Genomic DNA, 19,001 nt, shown 5'->3' with positions numbered 1-19,001 from the left:
GCCACCACCAGGTGGCATCCGAGCGACTCAATAAATCCTCTGCTAATGTGATTTACTCTTTCCATCAGACTGTTCACACCAATAGTTTTTCAATAATTATCCGTCTCATGTCGTGATAATAACATTATAATTAACTTGGACTTGATTAAAACTCATGCATCATCAGTTCCGAATCTCAAGAATATTGGCTATTCGTCGATCTTCAGCTTCTAATCAGAAAGGTTAAGGAAACTTTGGCTAATCAGGGCACCCCCGGACTATACTTCAATCAGAATGGACACCTCTCCGCTGAAACTATGGAAGTTGAGGGATATTCGACGCTGTGGTTACACCTAGAGTGTACCATCCATCGAGCGTTGCAATTACAAGGGTCGGATAGCGAGTTATAAGAGACCATGATGAACAGTGAAGCTTGTTATCCGAGATGACGACTTCCATAAAAGTATCCCCACGAATCAGAATTCCCCTGGATATTCCACGCCCATTCCCAGCGGAAACATTCGATATATAAAACGAAACTGTAAAACTTTCTGATACCATGGAAGGTTGGTAAATTATAAAATATTTATAATTTACTATAAATTACAAAAAATAGTGCCTGAAAGTAAGACAAACTTGTCTCTTTTTTCAAGCTTTTTGCATTCCCAAATTTAAATAATTTTTAGTGTCTCGAATTAGGACATTAAGACATGCATTCCAGACATTCTAAGTATCTCACTCGAGGATTTTTTGTTTCAAAATTATGACATTTCACTTTGTTTCTAAATTCATTGAGAGAAAAAATTTGCTCTGCCGAAAAACTAGATGTTCCATGTGAGAATATTTGATGGAGTGGAACAGATTTACTTGAGGGAAATTAACCAACTTCAGGGGTTGGGACTTGAATTTTTGTTGTGAAATATCCCTAGAAGAATTCGAAATGTTTGCAGGAAAAAATATAATCTATTGTAAGGCAATCATTTGATCTAAGAGAACTCCATAGGTTTATACCATAGAAAGAATACATCGACGAGGAAAGAATATGTTTTTTCCAAAATATCTCTTCAGAGGGACATATAATTTTTCGGCAGAAATGATTTTTTCTCCCGTGTACTTCATTCATTTTTTCAAAACATTGCATTTGACGCAAACGTAACTGTAACTCAGTAGCGAAGTGGTAGAACGATAGAAGTCAGTTTTGACTATTGGCCAGTTTTTAATGAATATCTCGGAATCTAAAGAAGATAGCAAGATTTTTGTTTTAACCTTTTTTGTAGGGCCGATTAAGAGCTACAACAAATGTATTAACGAAAATTTCGCTATTTCTCTTAGATTCGGAAATATTCTACCAAAACTCAACTGGTAGATAAGTTGACTTGAACCGTTTTATCACTTCGGTATTGAATTTTATCATTGATTTTCACGAGTTTGTTTTTGAGTGAAGTACAAAATCGTTAACAGTGCTTGAAAAAAATTCTGGAAGTGCAACTCAAACATCCGATCGGTTTTATCATTTAGAATAATGCATGTTAAGACGACGGGGTGGGTTTTTTTATCCATCCATTATTTTCTAACTTTCCGAAAATTTATTTCTCCATGGAGTAAGAATTCGTTGAACCGTGCACGCATATCAATCATTCAGCACCTCCAGTGCTCGCTGGGATCGCTCCCCACAGGCTGAGGTCGGAGACTGCATCCTAACGAGCGGTGGTAGAATCGTGAGAGTCGGGGTTGAAATTTTCACGAGACCACTAAAGTTGACATGAGTCGACCCACGCGGTGAGTTCAAAGAAAAAGCGGAGGAACATTCGCGCAAAATAAATAAGAGAATTTCATCCTTCCCCGACTGGGGAATAGAATAACTCGGTTCTAGCGGATGTTTACAGCGAGCAAAAATGAACGATTCATACACGAAGAGAAAAGCTAGGGGAAAATTACCGAACAAGTCATGTAATCGTGGAGCGAACTCGATTTTCAGTACTTTTTGATCCTGTATCGGGGAAAAATGCAAGACGAATAGTGAATTTTCATCTGTCGGCCCGGGAAAATTTACTGAACGTGAACGTCGATCATTGCTCAATTTTGAGAATAATTTTTCTGTAACCGAAACTGATTTTTTACCGAACGCGTTCGGTAAAATTTCACTTCCATTCGTCCCCATGACCTTGAAATCGGTGCAAGAAAAAAAATCCCCTACCGGTTTGGGAAATTTTACTGTACAGGAGAATAATTTTTGCATCCATAGATTCATTTTTTTACCGAACGAATCGTAAAATATCCCCCGCAAACAGGTATTTTTTCATTGAATTACATTTCGCTCGACGATTACCTTTCGTACAGTAAAATTTACCACGACTTTCTAGGTAATTCTTATCAAATTGTTCTCTCCGCGAATTTTCCGGGTTTAAAAATTGTGCAATACCAATTCCCAGACGGAAAAAAAAGTTGGAGAAAAATTACCAAACAAGCCAAGTAATCGTTGATCCATTTTTAGTGCGAGATGAATAGTGAATTTTCTCCGTTGGCCCAGGAAAATTTACTGAACGTGAGAGTAATTTGTGCCGAAACTGTCAAGTTTACCTTGCATTCCATCAAGAATGATCCCAGCGAACGTGAATGATTGCTCAATACTGCGTATAATTTTTCTGAAACGGAGAATGATTTTTGCCGAACACCATCGGTAAAATTTCACTTCCGTTCGTCCCCATGACCTTTACATCGGTGTGAGAAATTTTACTGTACAGGAGGATAATTTTTGCATGCATCAATGTGCGTTTTTACCGAACGAATCGCAAAAAATATCCCCTCACAAACAGGTATTTTTTCATCGAATTAAATTTCGCTCCACGATTACCTTTCGTACAGTAAAACTTGCCACGAATTTCTAAGTAATTATCATCCAACTTTCCTCTTCGTCTAATTTCATAGGATTTTAATCCACAGTGACACAGATTTGTAAAAAAAAAACACAATCATTACGACTCAGTAAACTCCTCAAGGAGAATAAATCGATCCACTTACAGATTCGAATCCGCGTCCACCTCTATAAACCGAGGAGAACAAAGGATTCTCGCCTCCTTCCCCACCTATGGCGACACTGTTCCCGTTAAGTCCTGAGGGTAATGTCTTCAGTGTCCGGAGGATTACAACATTTCACTCGTCAACAAGAACAAGAGCACGAACGTGAAAAAAAAATCATTATGATTTTAAGAATCGTCGACCGATCCCAATATTTTCATCCAAGTATTTTCCTATTTTTCGAACATCTGACACTCGAACGACATGTGCGTCGAGACGCGTACTAGGCGACTGGGAGAAACTCTCGTTTCTGATGATTTTCCTAGCTTTCCTGGTTCTCCCGCGCCCCCCACCCTCGCTGAAACCCACCCCACGACGCTTCTCACGGCGCGTCGTCAGCGCCAACGCCCTTGCGCATTGGAATACACGATCCTTGATGAATCCTTCTTTTTCGGTTTTCACACTGTGTTGTCACTGTCATTCAATGATTCCGGCGATTTCACTTTTGCAATTTTTTTTTCTCGAATTTGCACAGTTTCTTCCTCGATAGACGCAAGTTCGCCGCTGTATTCCATCACTGGAGAGCTCAATCAACACTTTATTGCGAAACACTTCAACAACACAATCGCTTTCACACGGATTACAATAGGATTTTTTCTTTTTACGCGCTGCTGTGGATGGAGGCGAGTGGTGCCAATGGCTGTCCTCACGAATATTTAACGATGCAAAGTGGAAACTCATCCAACTGAAAACCGGAGGACACGTCCGATTTACTCGGAACTGTTCCATTAACGTTGGGTAAAAATTTTTAATGGATTCAGGTGTTTTTTCCGTTGTTTTTGGAGGGAAAATTGTAGTGGAGGACATTTTGATAGAAAGTTTGAGAGAAATTTGAGATGGAGTTGTTCTCATGTTCCAGGTGAGAATGTTTGATGGAGTGGAACAGATTTAGTTAAGGGAAATTAACCAACTTGATGGAAGGAAAATTAATATCCTTCACAGAAATTAAATTTTTGTCGTGATCATCAGAAATATCTCTAGAAGAATTCGAACTGTTGGCAGGTAAAATATAATCTATTGTACAACAATCATTTGATTTGAGAGAACTCCATAGGTTTATACCATAGAAAGAATACATTGACGAGGAAAGAATATTTTTTTCCCAAGAAAAAATTGTCCCCTCGAAATTATTTAGTTTTGCCAATAACATAGTGATCGGCAAGAAAATTGTAGTTTACTCTTGAAATTATCATTTGTTCCATGAAAATTATAAGTGTTTATTGGACACAGATATACACTACTGAATAAGATTCGCTTGATAAAACCGGAGTCTCATATAATTCTCTGCAGAACGAATGTATTTATTTGAAAGACATATAAATGTCTCACGAGAACAATTACTACTACGAAAATTATCATGTTTTTGTGGAAACTTTCATTTTTATCCACAAGTAAATTGATTCGACATGGCTAAAGGATTGTAGGTCTAAATACCCACTTGAGAACATAAAAAAAAAATCCAAGGCTAAAATGTCCAAAACAAAAATATAAAAAAAAAAACAAGGAGAAAACCCCAAACCAAAAGAAAAACATGCAAAAAAGTCCAAAATATCCACAAAATAAGAGGAAAATGTTTATTACACAACAATTTACAAAGAAATATTTTACGAAATGTTATTAAGTTATTAATCTGAAATGTTATTAAGTTATTTAATCTGCAGCTAAAGACTGCAGATTAAAATTATTATTAATCCTGAAATAGACGCGACGGAAAGCCCCATTGAAATAATAGATCAGCTTCAACATCAAAATTCTTATTCACAATAGAATAGATCAATTGCAGTTATGTAGAACATAATGATCGATCAATAACTTTTACTACTATATTATTCCAGTCGAAATTGAATAAAAACTGAGTTTCCTCCGTTTTGTTCATTTATTAAAGAAAAAGAATGGAATCAGAATATTTGTTTCTTTTTCAGCATTATCCTAATGGCTTTATTATGCAAAATATACTATTATTTTGCAGTTGTCTTTTCCGGAGTAGCGGGGGGAGCATGGAATGTAGGCAGAGATGCTAATTAAAAGTTTGAGTACTCAATTAGTGTTTCAGATTGAGTCTGGGGAATGCGGAGAGAATAAGCTGACCCGTTAATACTAAATTTAGAGTTTACAGTATCAAATATATCGTTTAGGGAACTAGAATAGTCCGCACGAATGTTTCGATTTCAGGTAACTGGTAGTTGAGAAAATGGCAAAAAATGGCGGTAATAGCTGTGTGTGATAATAACTGAAATAGATAACGGTAATTAGAATTTGCACTGAGAGAAAAAATTAGTTCTGCTGAATAAATTATGTTCTGTGGAAGAGACCTTTTGTCGTGTTGAATCAATTTACTTGTGGACGAAAAAGAAAGTTTCCACCAAAACATGATAATTTCAAGAAAACTACAATTTTCTTGCCGAAAACTGTGTTATTGGCAAAACTAAAGAATTTCGAGGCGACAATTTTATTGGGAAAAAAATATTTTTTCCTCGTCAATGTATTCTTTCAATGGTATAAACCTATGGAGTTCTCTCAGATCAAATGATTGTCGTACAATAGATTATATTTTTTCCTGCCAACAGTTCGAATTGTTCTAGGGATATTGCTGATGATCACGACAAAAATTTAATTTTTGTGAAGGATATTAAATTTCCTCCTATCAAGCTGGTTAATTTTCCTCGAATGACCCCATCAAATTCTCGCCTGGAGCATCCAGTTTTTCCGCAGACCTAATTTTTTCTCTCAGTATGAAATTGTGGAATTGATTGGGAGGATATAGTAATTAGCACTGCACGCAGTGGGTGGAGTTTTCCTCAACAGCTTTCGATGTTCTGAAATTTATTATTACACCAGACATCTATCGATTATCTATTTTCGAGACGTTCTGTTTACATTGCGTCTGTGAGGTCGCGACCTCGACAAAGGAAAACTCGATTCTGTTTAGAGTTGAGTGCGTGATATGGAGTTGAGGATTTTCACTGAATGATGGAGTGAAGCAGCGGTTTTTGTCTTGATTGATTGAGGTTAGGAGAGTGTATTTTACTCAATTTTCGGAGTTTATTATTTCTGGAGAGGTTACCTCCTCGTGGGTCTTGAGTGTTGCATAAATAAGCGCTTCATCCTATTTCAAAATCGATGCGAAAGGCTTCTTGTATTTTTAGAGATGAAAACATTTTGCATGATCACTTAGGGTACATTTGGGAGTGGTGAGAGATCTGTCGACGAATATCATATTTGCGGAGTAACGCAACACATGGAGTACTAAGGATTTTAAAAATGCTTTTGGAAAAATTCTGCAGGAAATATAGCATTTGATCTAGGTAGCTTGCTCAATGTTTTATGATGTTTTTGATCAACAGCTGGTCGTGAATATTTATTATGTAAAAGACGAAAGGTGAGAGAGTTATAATATTCATGCAATTATGTTGAATGAAAATTTGAGCAAAAGAAGAGCACAATAAAGAGCATTTCTGGTTGTGATTAGCGACTGCTCCACCTCGCGGTGGCGTCTCCCTACCTAAAGTGAGAAATACGGAAGAAATTTCATTGATAAGATCACAAACGAATATAGTACTAGTCCTAGAATATTTTTGGGTCCATAAATTTTTTAAATCTCAATAAAAATTCCTCAATTACCCGAATTAACCAGATAGCAATCACCTAAAAGCCCCCTTGATGCATCTCTCCGCCGTCTTGATGTGAAGTACTCATTCATATGTAATCCAACGTGCCAGCGTATTCTTGGTGATGTGTCGAAACCCACCTCAGAAGCTTTTTCCAGTGGGTAATTAATTACGTGGTAATTAGCGTTAGTCAGCTGGCGCTTGATTCAAAAGGGTACTTCCAGAAAATTGGTCACGATATTCTCCGGTTTTTTCTCCAACTCGCGACCTCGTCAGTTTCGTTATTCAGTTTTTTTCATCATTTTCCCGGCGGGATTCGCTCCGCTCTGCATATAGAACAATAGTTGGCAATTCAGATATCAAAAGGATCGCTGAAATTCACCTCTCGTTAGGGGTTATTCCTGGTCGGATACAATAAGGATCCTTGTTGCATGGGATGACGTTGGCTGTTGTGAAATCGGATTTTCAAAAGATATATGCAGAACTTGCAAATGCAATTAAATTTTGGCTCTCTCGACTTGGGCACTCCTGGGGCAACAGATGATTGAACCTAAAGAAATATTTTTATGGAGTTGTTAAAGGGAATAATGAGGTTTTCATTACTGAAGAATGAGGTTTGACAATGGAGATTGGGGATTCATTGGACCTGCTGGAGCATTGGTTACAAGCAAAACTTCGTAGTCTCTGGAGCGTAAGTAATCATTCTGTAAGTTCGATCGATGCAGATGGAAAGAGATGTTGAAGACTAGATTAATCATCCTTCTTTATTGAATCAAGTCAGTTCATGGGAGCAAGACATTTTTTAAATAAATCCGTTACCTGGGATAAAAAATCGAAACAAACTGCACTTTCCTTGAAAAATCGCCTCCTGTCTCAAGTTTTTGTCTGCATCAAGTTAATCACACGTACCTTTTTATCACCACACCCGACTGGAATTCCTGGCTCTACCCTATATAGACTGTATACAGACTTTTCCGGTCCGACGATAAGAAGAGCGAACGGATGAGTTCAAAGTAGTTCGAACGACGCCCTGTGCAAACGAGTCAGCGGAGGAAAAGGAAAAAGAAATTCATCGCAAGAACTTCCAACATTTCCCTCTTTTTTCCTCATTCATTCAACCGTCGGAACTGAATACAGGTCATTATAATCTCGGATATGACAAAAGAAGAAATAACTGGAGTTCTTCGCAATTCCAAACCCTTCAGTTTCACTCGTAACAGGGACATTAAAATCAAAGTGTTGATCGCAAGAATCTAAAAGTTTTAAATGACTAGTCACTGGCTTTCGGAGATTCTTGTAATGAATGACACCTACGTGGAGAAACGGTAGAAACTCAAAAGTTGTAAGAGAACTGCCTCTCGCGGAGTACGTGACCGGAAGTTATTGGGACGTGAAAAGAGAAAAATAGTTTGACTGCCTCTTTCAGAACTAAGGCTTCCTCTCCACTTCGATCGCCTGCTCCCTTTCGATTGGATGGTGAAGCGAGATCGGTGTGCGAATGCCAAGTAGCTTAAATTTCAAAGTGCCGAGGGATGAGGGATTGAGGAGTAAAAAATGATAGCAATGTGAGAAAATCGATAGCAGGATTGTTCCCATTTCGTATGGAGATTTATGCCAGCTTCGCTGGTCGCAATCGCTGTTTTTAAGCCCTTACACTTTTCCAAGGTTTTGATGATGATATGGGTTCTGAATAAGATGTCGTGGTGTTCGAAAATGACGTTCATATAATGTGGTGCCATCTTTTGGGATTCAAACTATCTCGATTAGATGGGCGTCTGGAGAAAATAAGATAGCCAGAACCTTATTGCTGGCAATTGATAACATATTCACCCTTATGATCATCAATTATCTGATATCGGAAATTCTCTTTGATCCTTATCAAGGTCAATTTAAAATTTTACGTCATAAAGCGATCATTGCCATGATTTTAAAAGTATCCTTTCGTTTCTAAGAGTAGATTCTAGTCGAATCGACTTTTTTTATATTCCTACGCTTCCTTTCTTTATCCGGACCCTTATTCTACGAAATTTACAACAAGTTAATCCTCATTGATGGCGAACGCAGCTGTTATCTACAATCAGTTCATAATCTCATATCATAAAGCGATGATCATCCCCATTTTTAAAGTATCCCTTCCTCCACGAGAAGTGATTCTGACCAGATCGATATTTTTTGTATTCCTACGCTTCCTCTTGTCACCCTGACATTTATTCCACGAAATGAATACCATGTTGACCCTTCTTGATGCTAACCACAGTTGTCAACTACAATCAAGCATATTTTTTCTATTCCTACGCTTTCTCTCCTCGCCCTTACTCTTATTCCACGAAATTCATATTATATTGACCCTTATTGATGTTAAACGTAGTTGTCGACAACAATTAGTTCATCATCTTTTATCATAAAGCGATGATGATCATAATTTTTTAAACATCCCTTCCTCCAGAGGAAGAGATTCTAACCAGATATTTTGTGTATTCCTACGCTTCCACTCTTCACTCTGACCCTCATTCTCCGAAATTCACACCATGTTGACCCTCATTGATGTCAAACACAGTTGTCAGCTACAGTCAATTCACCATCTCCCATCATAAACCAATAATCTTCATAAATTCAAAAATCTGTCTTCCCTCAAAACAGCAGATCCTGCAACACCGAGAAAAATAAGAAGTCGGAGTGATGACGTGTACAGTCCTCTTGCTTCACCAACATCAAATAAAAAGGTACCGCAGCTGAAACAAGAGAAAACGAAAAGCACACCCAGGAAACATGTGGGAGACGGGAAAGCTCGTGCGACCGGAAATCTAAACGAATCGTTGTCGTTGTACGTGCAAGCTAACAGCAGTAATTTTATTGTTTTCTTCATTAGAAGCTTTGTTGGGTTTATAGAAAATGAAGGAGCAACACCGAATTAACTGAACACATCGATTGTTTGTTACAGTGAGTCCCTTTTTTGGTTCTATAGGAGTTTCTATCGACTAAGAACTTCTCTCGAGCTAGCAATTACACTTGGTCAAGTCTTAGAGGATTTTTCTGCAAAATTTTCCCGGCGACTTCGCAATCTGCATGACAAAGATCCCAAATTCATCAGTAATGCGGAGATTTCCGGAAATTCAATCGACTCAGCAAACTCGTTGATTGAATTGCCCTGAATACTAATTCCCCCGAACTTGTCTGAAATTTCCAATACAGAGTATCAAATATTGATACATTCACTCGTGCTGAACGTCCTCTGCATTAAATATTGGGAGTATATTGGACGAGAAAATTGCGAAATTATTTCTCGGTGGAAAAGGGAGAAAAATGCCGTGATTGTGGCTCGGAGGTGGAGCTGAATGAGGTGACGAGTCTGGCGATGACACTTCCTCAGTCCTCACGTGTCTCCCGTTAAATTCTGTGGATTTCTCTGTTCTCTCGGGCCACCCGGCGAGTTCTCTAGCTCAACGGATGAAAACGTGGGGCAGTAAATGAAAAGGGGATATTCCCAAATCCCAGATAGTGCTACTATGACTGCCAGCGAGAAACGTTTGGTTGATTCTATTCATCTCGGCAAATATTATAATCTCTTGAGGTGGAATAGCTTGGGACAAGAACTCCGTAGAACTTCGCGAGTTGTTCATGACTTGAGTATGAACATTTGATGATGAAGTGAGAATTTTTTGGCTCAAGAAATATTTCTTTTCGCGTCAGGAGATGAGAAAATGGCTCAAACTACTAAAATCCGCGACCCGTGAATCACGAATTGGGGCGGGAAAATTGACCGATGGCTTCTACTTTGACCCAAGCTATAAAAATTTAAGACCAATCATTTTACAGTGCAATTTCTGCGACAATCATACTTTATGGTTTTCGTCACGTTTCTCATTTTGAGGAACTACCTCCAACTATCGAGGATTCAGTGGTCATAATACGGCGGTTTTGGGGATTCAGCTGAAATATTATCACCGACCTCGGGAAAATATCCCCGGAGGATTCTGGAGTCATATTTTTTCCAATTTCACTTATCATTCCTTTGAATCTGTCAGCTCCACACGACCGGATGGAAAGACGAGATTTAACTCCCATATCTCGTGTTCGGGAAACTTTCGGGTGAAAAATCACGGCTGGGGGATGGGTGGGAAGTTTCGGCATTCTGTAGTCATATGTTTAGGTAATCTGATGCTCCCTCAGGACGTGAATGGTTTCTCATTCATTATCTGTCTCCTATCAGGGCGATGATATTACACCTCACTTGGATTTCATTGTGATTCAGTTTTATATTTCAAAAATATTCGCTTTTTCTTAGTCATCAGGGAGGAATCAGGGGTGCTATGATGGCCTGAGTACGTGGACGCGACCGCAAGGTGGCGCAGCAGCCGACGATAGCCATTACATGTTCTCTAGCAACAATGTTATAATTTAACTTAAATTATTGAATACGAATTATAAAAAATCCATTTGACGGAAATATTGATTTTTTATAATGTCTCGGAATGGAAAATTGAGATACTTTTACTTGAATTTAAAAAATCCTTAACAATGTAATATCATAATTCACTTCCATTGCTTTATAATTCACTCATTTTTAGTTCAATATTTTAAAACAAATACTTTTCATTTGTTGCCAGCTATGAAACAGTGAACGTATGACAACCAGAGTACAGGGACGCCACCGCCAGACGGCGCCTCAGTAAACTACAACCGCCAAACTCTTCCTCACTCTGTCCAATAAAATTCCAATAAATAATGATTCCCAATCTGCCCATCATCACCTCTCGCTCCAAGGCCTTTTCCAACTAATGATTGAAACTTTCCCTGCGAAAATCACATGTCACATGCCCGTAAATGAGCAACCACGGCTAGCCGTCAGCGTTCAGGATCGTTGACTACCCAGATACTCGACACTCGTAGCCCCCATTAATTCTGCCCGTCCCGTGGAACTTTATCTCAGAGAGCCCCTTTGTTCGATCTACCCCCAACTTTTTAATCGCACCATCCAATTACGCCCACTGTTTGACTTCCATTAAGCCACGTCCCTCTGGACTCCTCTTGTTTACTGCATTCGTAATGAGATTAGATTTCGAAATACGGAATCAGATGTCAATTACATGCTTGACATTATTCCCATAGCGTTGACGAGGCGCCACATTATAAGAGCGATGAGGCGACATTTTTCTCTTGTCAGCAGAAAAATTCGAAGAGGTGCTCTCGTTACCGGCCACTCCTGGGACCACTTCTCATCACACATTTGTTAACGCTGCAGTTTCATACATTGTGCATCGATTATTGAGAATACCCGTTTTATTCCGAACGGGAACAATGGAGTTACTTGACTCTTGGTCCTGAGGGTCCCAGACACTCGTGACTTTCATGATTTACAGGGGGTGGAGGAAAATGGGGAGATGAGAGGGGACAAGTGATTAACGATCCGAAAGTAACTTTTTGTAGTCAGAAGGAATGTTGTTGAAAAGAAATTTAATAATTAGTTTCAGGGGGAACAAGGAGGGATTCGAGTTTATTCGACAGAAGGCATGACTGGTAATTTAAAAAAAAAAAATGCCATTGAGCTCGATACTTAATTATGACGATACGATATTCTTAATTTTTCTTTTTTAAAAAACCAAAAATTTCAAATGAATGAGTTAATTGATTCTACTTTAATTAATTAAAGAAGAATCATTATTTAATTAATCATTTTGAATTAATTAAAGTAGAATCAATTAATTCATGCACCTATAATTGACCGATTGATTGGAATAAACTCAAGTAATTAATTAATTGACTAATTATGCAGTTAAAAATTTTTGTCTCAATTTTTCGTGCCAAATCATGGAAATTTTTATCGTGTCTAATTTCCCCTGAAATTTCAGGAAAGATTGTCATTGAAAAGTCAAATATTCCATTAATTTTCGGTTGGTATGATTTAAAAATAAAATACTTCATTTTTCAGTTAAATTATTCCGTGAAAATTCAGAAGTCAGGAAAATTCAAGGAAAAATTGAAAATTTATGTCATTTTGTTTCTGAATATTATTGTTCCATTGAAAGTTGAATGAAGTTGCGAATTTTCAGTACTATTTTGTCCCTAAATCCGATTCAATGTCACTCTCATAAGAATGACTATCATATTTTCCATGAAATTTCCAAAAATTTCTAACAGTGTGGTAATTTTTAAAAAACTGGCATTAAACTCGATCTAGGGCAAAAAATTCCATTCAAAAAGAAGAAAAAGATGTTCTTAATTTTTCTTTTTTAAAAACTAAAAATGTCAAATGAATGAAATAATTAATTGATTAACTAATTAATTAAGTCAATTTCAAATACGTTAGACCGTAAGAAACTCATATTCCCCCAATCTGATCCCAAAATATTTCCCAAAACCTCCGGTCTCGATTATTACAAGACAATCACCCGAGTCGAATAATTGGAACTGACAAGTTGTACTTAGGTCTTTCCGTTCAGAACTGGATAGGTCTAGGGAAACCTCTTCCCAAGTGCTTCCGAGACCTTTCTACCTCTGGTTATGTCCCATTTCAGCACTTGTTAGGTGTAAGCAGGACTTGTATTCAGACTTTGCAAATCCTTGCCGGTCCCCGTAATTCTATGGGCCTATATTAAATCTGCGTTCATATCCCTGTTTACTCATGCGTTATTGAAATAAAAAATGCAATTATTGTTTTTTTTTAATCTCGAAAATCGACATTTCACGAGAGGGTGGAGGGGAGATGCATGTATGTGGAGGCTTGACATTTTTACCCAACAAGGGGAGAAGGTTGCAGAATCTATTATAGCCACTCTTGTCCCTACGCTTGCATGCATTATCCAAATAAAAAATGAAAGTGTTCACAAATCTGGCCATTGTTCCAAGTAAAAACCGAAAATCTGACCCTGTGGCCTACGGTGAACAAATTTTTTTTTCATTTTTCACGTTTTCCACATACTTTTGATAGTTCTGAATAGCCCGTCGTTTAAATAGTTGGAATCCCGTTATAGGGAACCCAAATTTCCTCAGGAATCGAATGAAATAGGTTTTAAAGCTCTATCTCTCATAGTTTCCGAGATAATCGCGAAAAACGAAATCCCCAAAGAAAATTAATTTAATTTATCTTGTATAGTGTGTAGGACGTGGAAAAAGGCAATTCTGAGCCGTCCACCTTCCTATAGGGACCTCAAAATTGGTTTTAAGGCTCTATCTCTCATAGTTTCCGAGATAATCGCGAAAAACGAAATCGCCAAAAAAAATTAATTTAATTTATCTGGTATAGGGTGTAGGAAGTGGAAAAACGCAATTCTGAGCCGTCCATCTGCCTATACGGAACCCAAATTTCCTCAGGAATCGAATGGAATAGGTTTTAAGGCTCTATCTCTCATAGTTTCCGAGATAATCGCGAAAAACGAAAATGCCAAAAAAAATTAATTTAATTCATCTTGTATAGGGTGTAGGAAGTGGAAAAACGCAATTCTGAGCCGTCCATCTGCCTATACGGAACCCAAATTTCCTCAGGAATCGAATGGAATAGGTTTTAAGGCTCTATCTCTCATAGTTTCCGAGATAATCGCGAAAAACGAAAGTGCCAAAAAAAATTAATTTAATTTATCTTGTACAGGGTGTAGGAAGTGGAAAAACGCAATTCTGAGCCGTCCATCTGCCTATAGGGAACCCAAATTTCCTCAGGAATCGAATGGAATAGGTTTTAAGGCTCTATCTCTCATAGTTTCCGAGATAATCGCGAAAAACGAAATCGCCAAAAAAAAATAATTTAATTTATCTTGTATAGGGTGTAGGACGTGGAAAAACGTAATTCTGAGCCGTCCATCTGCCTATGGGGAACCCAAATTTCCTCAGGAATCGAATGGAATAGGTTTTAAGGCTCTATCTCTTATAGTTTCCGAGATAATCGCGAAAAACGAAATCGCAAAATAAAATAATTTAATTTATCTTGTATAGGGTATAGGACGTGGGAAAACGTAATTCTGAGCCGTCCATCTGCCTATGGGGAACCCAAATTTCCTCAGGAATCGAATGGAATAGGTTTTAAGGCTCTATCTCTTATAGTTTCCGAGATAATCGCGAAAAACGAAATCGCNTTTGGTTGATTCTATTCATCTCGGCAAATATTATAATCTCTTGAGGTGGAATAGCTTGGGACAAGAACTCCGTAGAACTTCGCGAGTTGTTCATGACTTGAGTATGAACATTTGATGATGAAGTGAGAATTTTTTGGCTCAAGAAATATTTCTTTTCGCGTCAGGAGATGAGAAAATGGCTCAAACTACTAAAATCCGCGACCCGTGAATCACGAATTGGGGCGGGAAAATTGACCGATGGCTTCTACTTTGACCCAAGCTATAAAAATTTAAGACCAATCATTTTACAGTGCAATTTCTGCGACAATCATACTTTATGGTTTTCGTCACGTTTCTCATTTTGAGGAACTACCTCCAACTATCGAGGATTCAGTGGTCATAATACGGCGGTTTTGGGGATTCAGCTGAAATATTATCACCGACCTCGGGAAAATATCCCCGGAGGATTCTGGAGTCATATTTTTTCCAATTTCACTTATCATTCCTTTGAATCTGTCAGCTCCACACGACCGGATGGAAAGACGAGATTTAACTCCCATATCTCGTGTTCGGGAAACTTTCGGGTGAAAAATCACGGCTGGGGGATGGGTGGGAAGTTTCGGCATTCTGTAGTCATATGTTTAGGTAATCTGATGCTCCCTCAGGACGTGAATGGTTTCTCATTCATTATCTGTCTCCTATCAGGGCGATGATATTACACCTCACTTGGATTTCATTGTGATTCAGTTTTATATTTCAAAAATATTCGCTTTTTCTTAGTCATCAGGGAGGAATCAGGGGTGCTATGATGGCCTGAGTACGTGGACGCGACCGCAAGGTGGCGCAGCAGCCGACGATAGCCATTACATGTTCTCTAGCAACAATGTTATAATTTAACTTAAATTATTGAATACGAATTATAAAAAATCCATTTGACGGAAATATTGATTTTTTATAATGTCTCGGAATGGAAAATTGAGATACTTTTACTTGAATTTAAAAAATCCTTAACAATGTAATATCATAATTCACTTCCATTGCTTTATAATTCACTCATTTTTAGTTCAATATTTTAAAACAAATACTTTTCATTTGTTGCCAGCTATGAAACAGTGAACGTATGACAACCAGAGTACAGGGACGCCACCGCCAGACGGCGCCTCAGTAAACTACAACCGCCAAACTCTTCCTCACTCTGTCCAATAAAATTCCAATAAATAATGATTCCCAATCTGCCCATCATCACCTCTCGCTCCAAGGCCTTTTCCAACTAATGATTGAAACTTTCCCTGCGAAAATCACATGTCACATGCCCGTAAATGAGCAACCACGGCTAGCCGTCAGCGTTCAGGATCGTTGACTACCCAGATACTCGACACTCGTAGCCCCCATTAATTCTGCCCGTCCCGTGGAACTTTATCTCAGAGAGCCCCTTTGTTCGATCTACCCCCAACTTTTTAATCGCACCATCCAATTACGCCCACTGTTTGACTTCCATTAAGCCACGTCCCTCTGGACTCCTCTTGTTTACTGCATTCGTAATGAGATTAGATTTCGAAATACGGAATCAGATGTCAATTACATGCTTGACATTATTCCCATAGCGTTGACGAGGCGCCACATTATAAGAGCGATGAGGCGACATTTTTCTCTTGTCAGCAGAAAAATTCGAAGAGGTGCTCTCGTTACCGGCCACTCCTGGGACCACTTCTCATCACACATTTGTTAACGCTGCAGTTTCATACATTGTGCATCGATTATTGAGAATACCCGTTTTATTCCGAACGGGAACAATGGAGTTACTTGACTCTTGGTCCTGAGGGTCCCAGACACTCGTGACTTTCATGATTTACAGGGGGTGGAGGAAAATGGGGAGATGAGAGGGGACAAGTGATTAACGATCCGAAAGTAACTTTTTGTAGTCAGAAGGAATGTTGTTGAAAAGAAATTTAATAATTAGTTTCAGGGGGAACAAGGAGGGATTCGAGTTTATTCGACAGAAGGCATGACTGGTAATTTAAAAAAAAAAAATGCCATTGAGCTCGATACTTAATTATGACGATACGATATTCTTAATTTTTCTTTTTTAAAAAACCAAAAATTTCAAATGAATGAGTTAATTGATTCTACTTTAATTAATTAAAGAAGAATCATTATTTAATTAATCATTTTGAATTAATTAAAGTAGAATCAATTAATTCATGCACCTATAATTGACCGATTGATTGGAATAAACTCAAGTAATTAATTAATTGACTAATTATGCAGTTAAAAATTTTTGTCTCAATTTTTCGTGCCAAATCATGGAAATTTTTATCGTGTCTAATTTCCCCTGAAATTTCAGGAAAGATTGTCATTGAAAAGTCAAATATTCCATTAATTTTCGGTTGGTATGATTTAAAAATAAAATACTTCATTTTTCAGTTAAATTATTCCGTGAAAATTCAGAAGTCAGGAAAATTCAAGGAAAAATTGAAAATTTATGTCATTTTGTTTCTGAATATTATTGTTCCATTGAAAGTTGAATGAAGTTGCGAATTTTCAGTACTATTTTGTCCCTAAATCCGATTCAATGTCACTCTCATAAGAATGACTATCATATTTTCCATGAAATTTCCAAAAATTTCTAACAGTGTGGTAATTTTTAAAAAACTGGCATTAAACTCGATCTAGGGCAAAAAATTCCATTCAAAAAGAAGAAAAAGATGTTCTTAATTTTTCTTTTTTAAAAACTAAAAATGTCAAATGAATGAAATAATTAATTGATTAACTAATTAATTAAGTCAATTTCAAATACGTTAGACCGTAAGAAACTCATATTCCCCCAATCTGATCCCAAAATATTTCCCAAAACCTCCGGTCTCGATTATTACAAGACAATCACCCGAGTCGAATAATTGGAACTGACAAGTTGTACTTAGGTCTTTCCGTTCAGAACTGGATAGGTCTAGGGAAACCTCTTCCCAAGTGCTTCCGAGACCTTTCTACCTCTGGTTATGTCCCATTTCAGCACTTNTAATTTATCTTGTATAGGGTGTAGGACGTGGAAAAACATAGTTGTGAGCCGTCCACCTTCCTATAGGGAACCCAAAATTGGTTTTAAGGCTCTATCTCTCATAGTTTCCGAGATAATNCTGTGGCCTACGGTGAACAAATTTTTTTTTCATTTTTCACGTTTTCCACATACTTTTGATAGTTCTGAATAGCCCGTCGTTTAAATAGTTGGAATCCCGTTATAGGGAACCCAAATTTCCTCAGGAATCGAATGAAATAGGTTTTAAAGCTCTATCTCTCATAGTTTCCGAGATAATCGCGAAAAACGAAATCGCCAAAAAAAATAATTTAATTTATTTTGTATAGGGTGTAGGACGTGGAAAAACATAGTTCTGAGCCGTCCACCTTCCTATAGAGAACTCAAAATTGGTTTTATGGCTCTATCTCTCATAGTTTCCGAGATAATCGCGAAAAACGAAATCGCCAAAAAAAATAATTTAATTTATTTTGTATAGGGTGTAGGACGTGGAAAAACAGTTCTGAGCCGTCCACCTTCCTATAGAGAACTCAAAATTGGTTTTAAGGCTCTATCTCTCATAGTTGCCGAGATAATCGCGAAAAACGAAATCGCCAAAAAAAATAATTTAATTTATTTTGTATAGGGTGTAGGACGTGGAAAAACATAGTTCTGAGCCGTCCATCTTCCTATAGAGAACTCAAAATTGGTTTTAAGGCTCTATCTCTCATAGTTTCCGAGATAATCGCGAAAAACGAAATCGCAAAAAAAATTAATTCAATTTATATTGTATAGGGTGTAGGACGTGGAAAAACATAGTTCTGAGCCGTCCATCGCCCTATGGGGAACCCAAATTTCCTCAGGAATCGAATGGAATAGGTTTCAAGGCTCTATCTCTTATAGTTTCCGAGATAATCGCGAAAAACGAAATCGCCAAAAAAAAAAAATTTAATTTATCTTGTATAGGGTGTAGGACGTGGAAAAACATAGTTCTGAGCCGTCCACCTTCCTATAGGGACCTCAAAATTGGTTTTAAGGCTCTATTATCTCTCATAGTTTCCGAGATAATCGCGAAAAACGAAATCGCAACAAAAATTAATTTAATTTATCTGGTATAGGGTATAGGATGTGGAAAAACGCAATTCTGAGCCGTCCATCTGTCTATGGGAAACCTAAATTTCCTCAGGAATCGAATGGAATAGGTTTTAAGGCTTTATCTTTATAGTTTCCGAGATAATCGCGAAAAACGAAATCGCCAAAAAAAAAAAATTTAATTTATCT

The sequence above is a fragment of the Diachasma alloeum genome, unplaced genomic scaffold, assembly GCF_001412515.2.
Source record: "Diachasma alloeum isolate Michigan unplaced genomic scaffold, Dall2.0 Dall_scaffold_00192, whole genome shotgun sequence".
Lineage (NCBI taxonomy): Eukaryota > Metazoa > Arthropoda > Insecta > Hymenoptera > Braconidae > Diachasma > Diachasma alloeum.
This window is presented reverse-complemented; position numbering follows the sequence as displayed.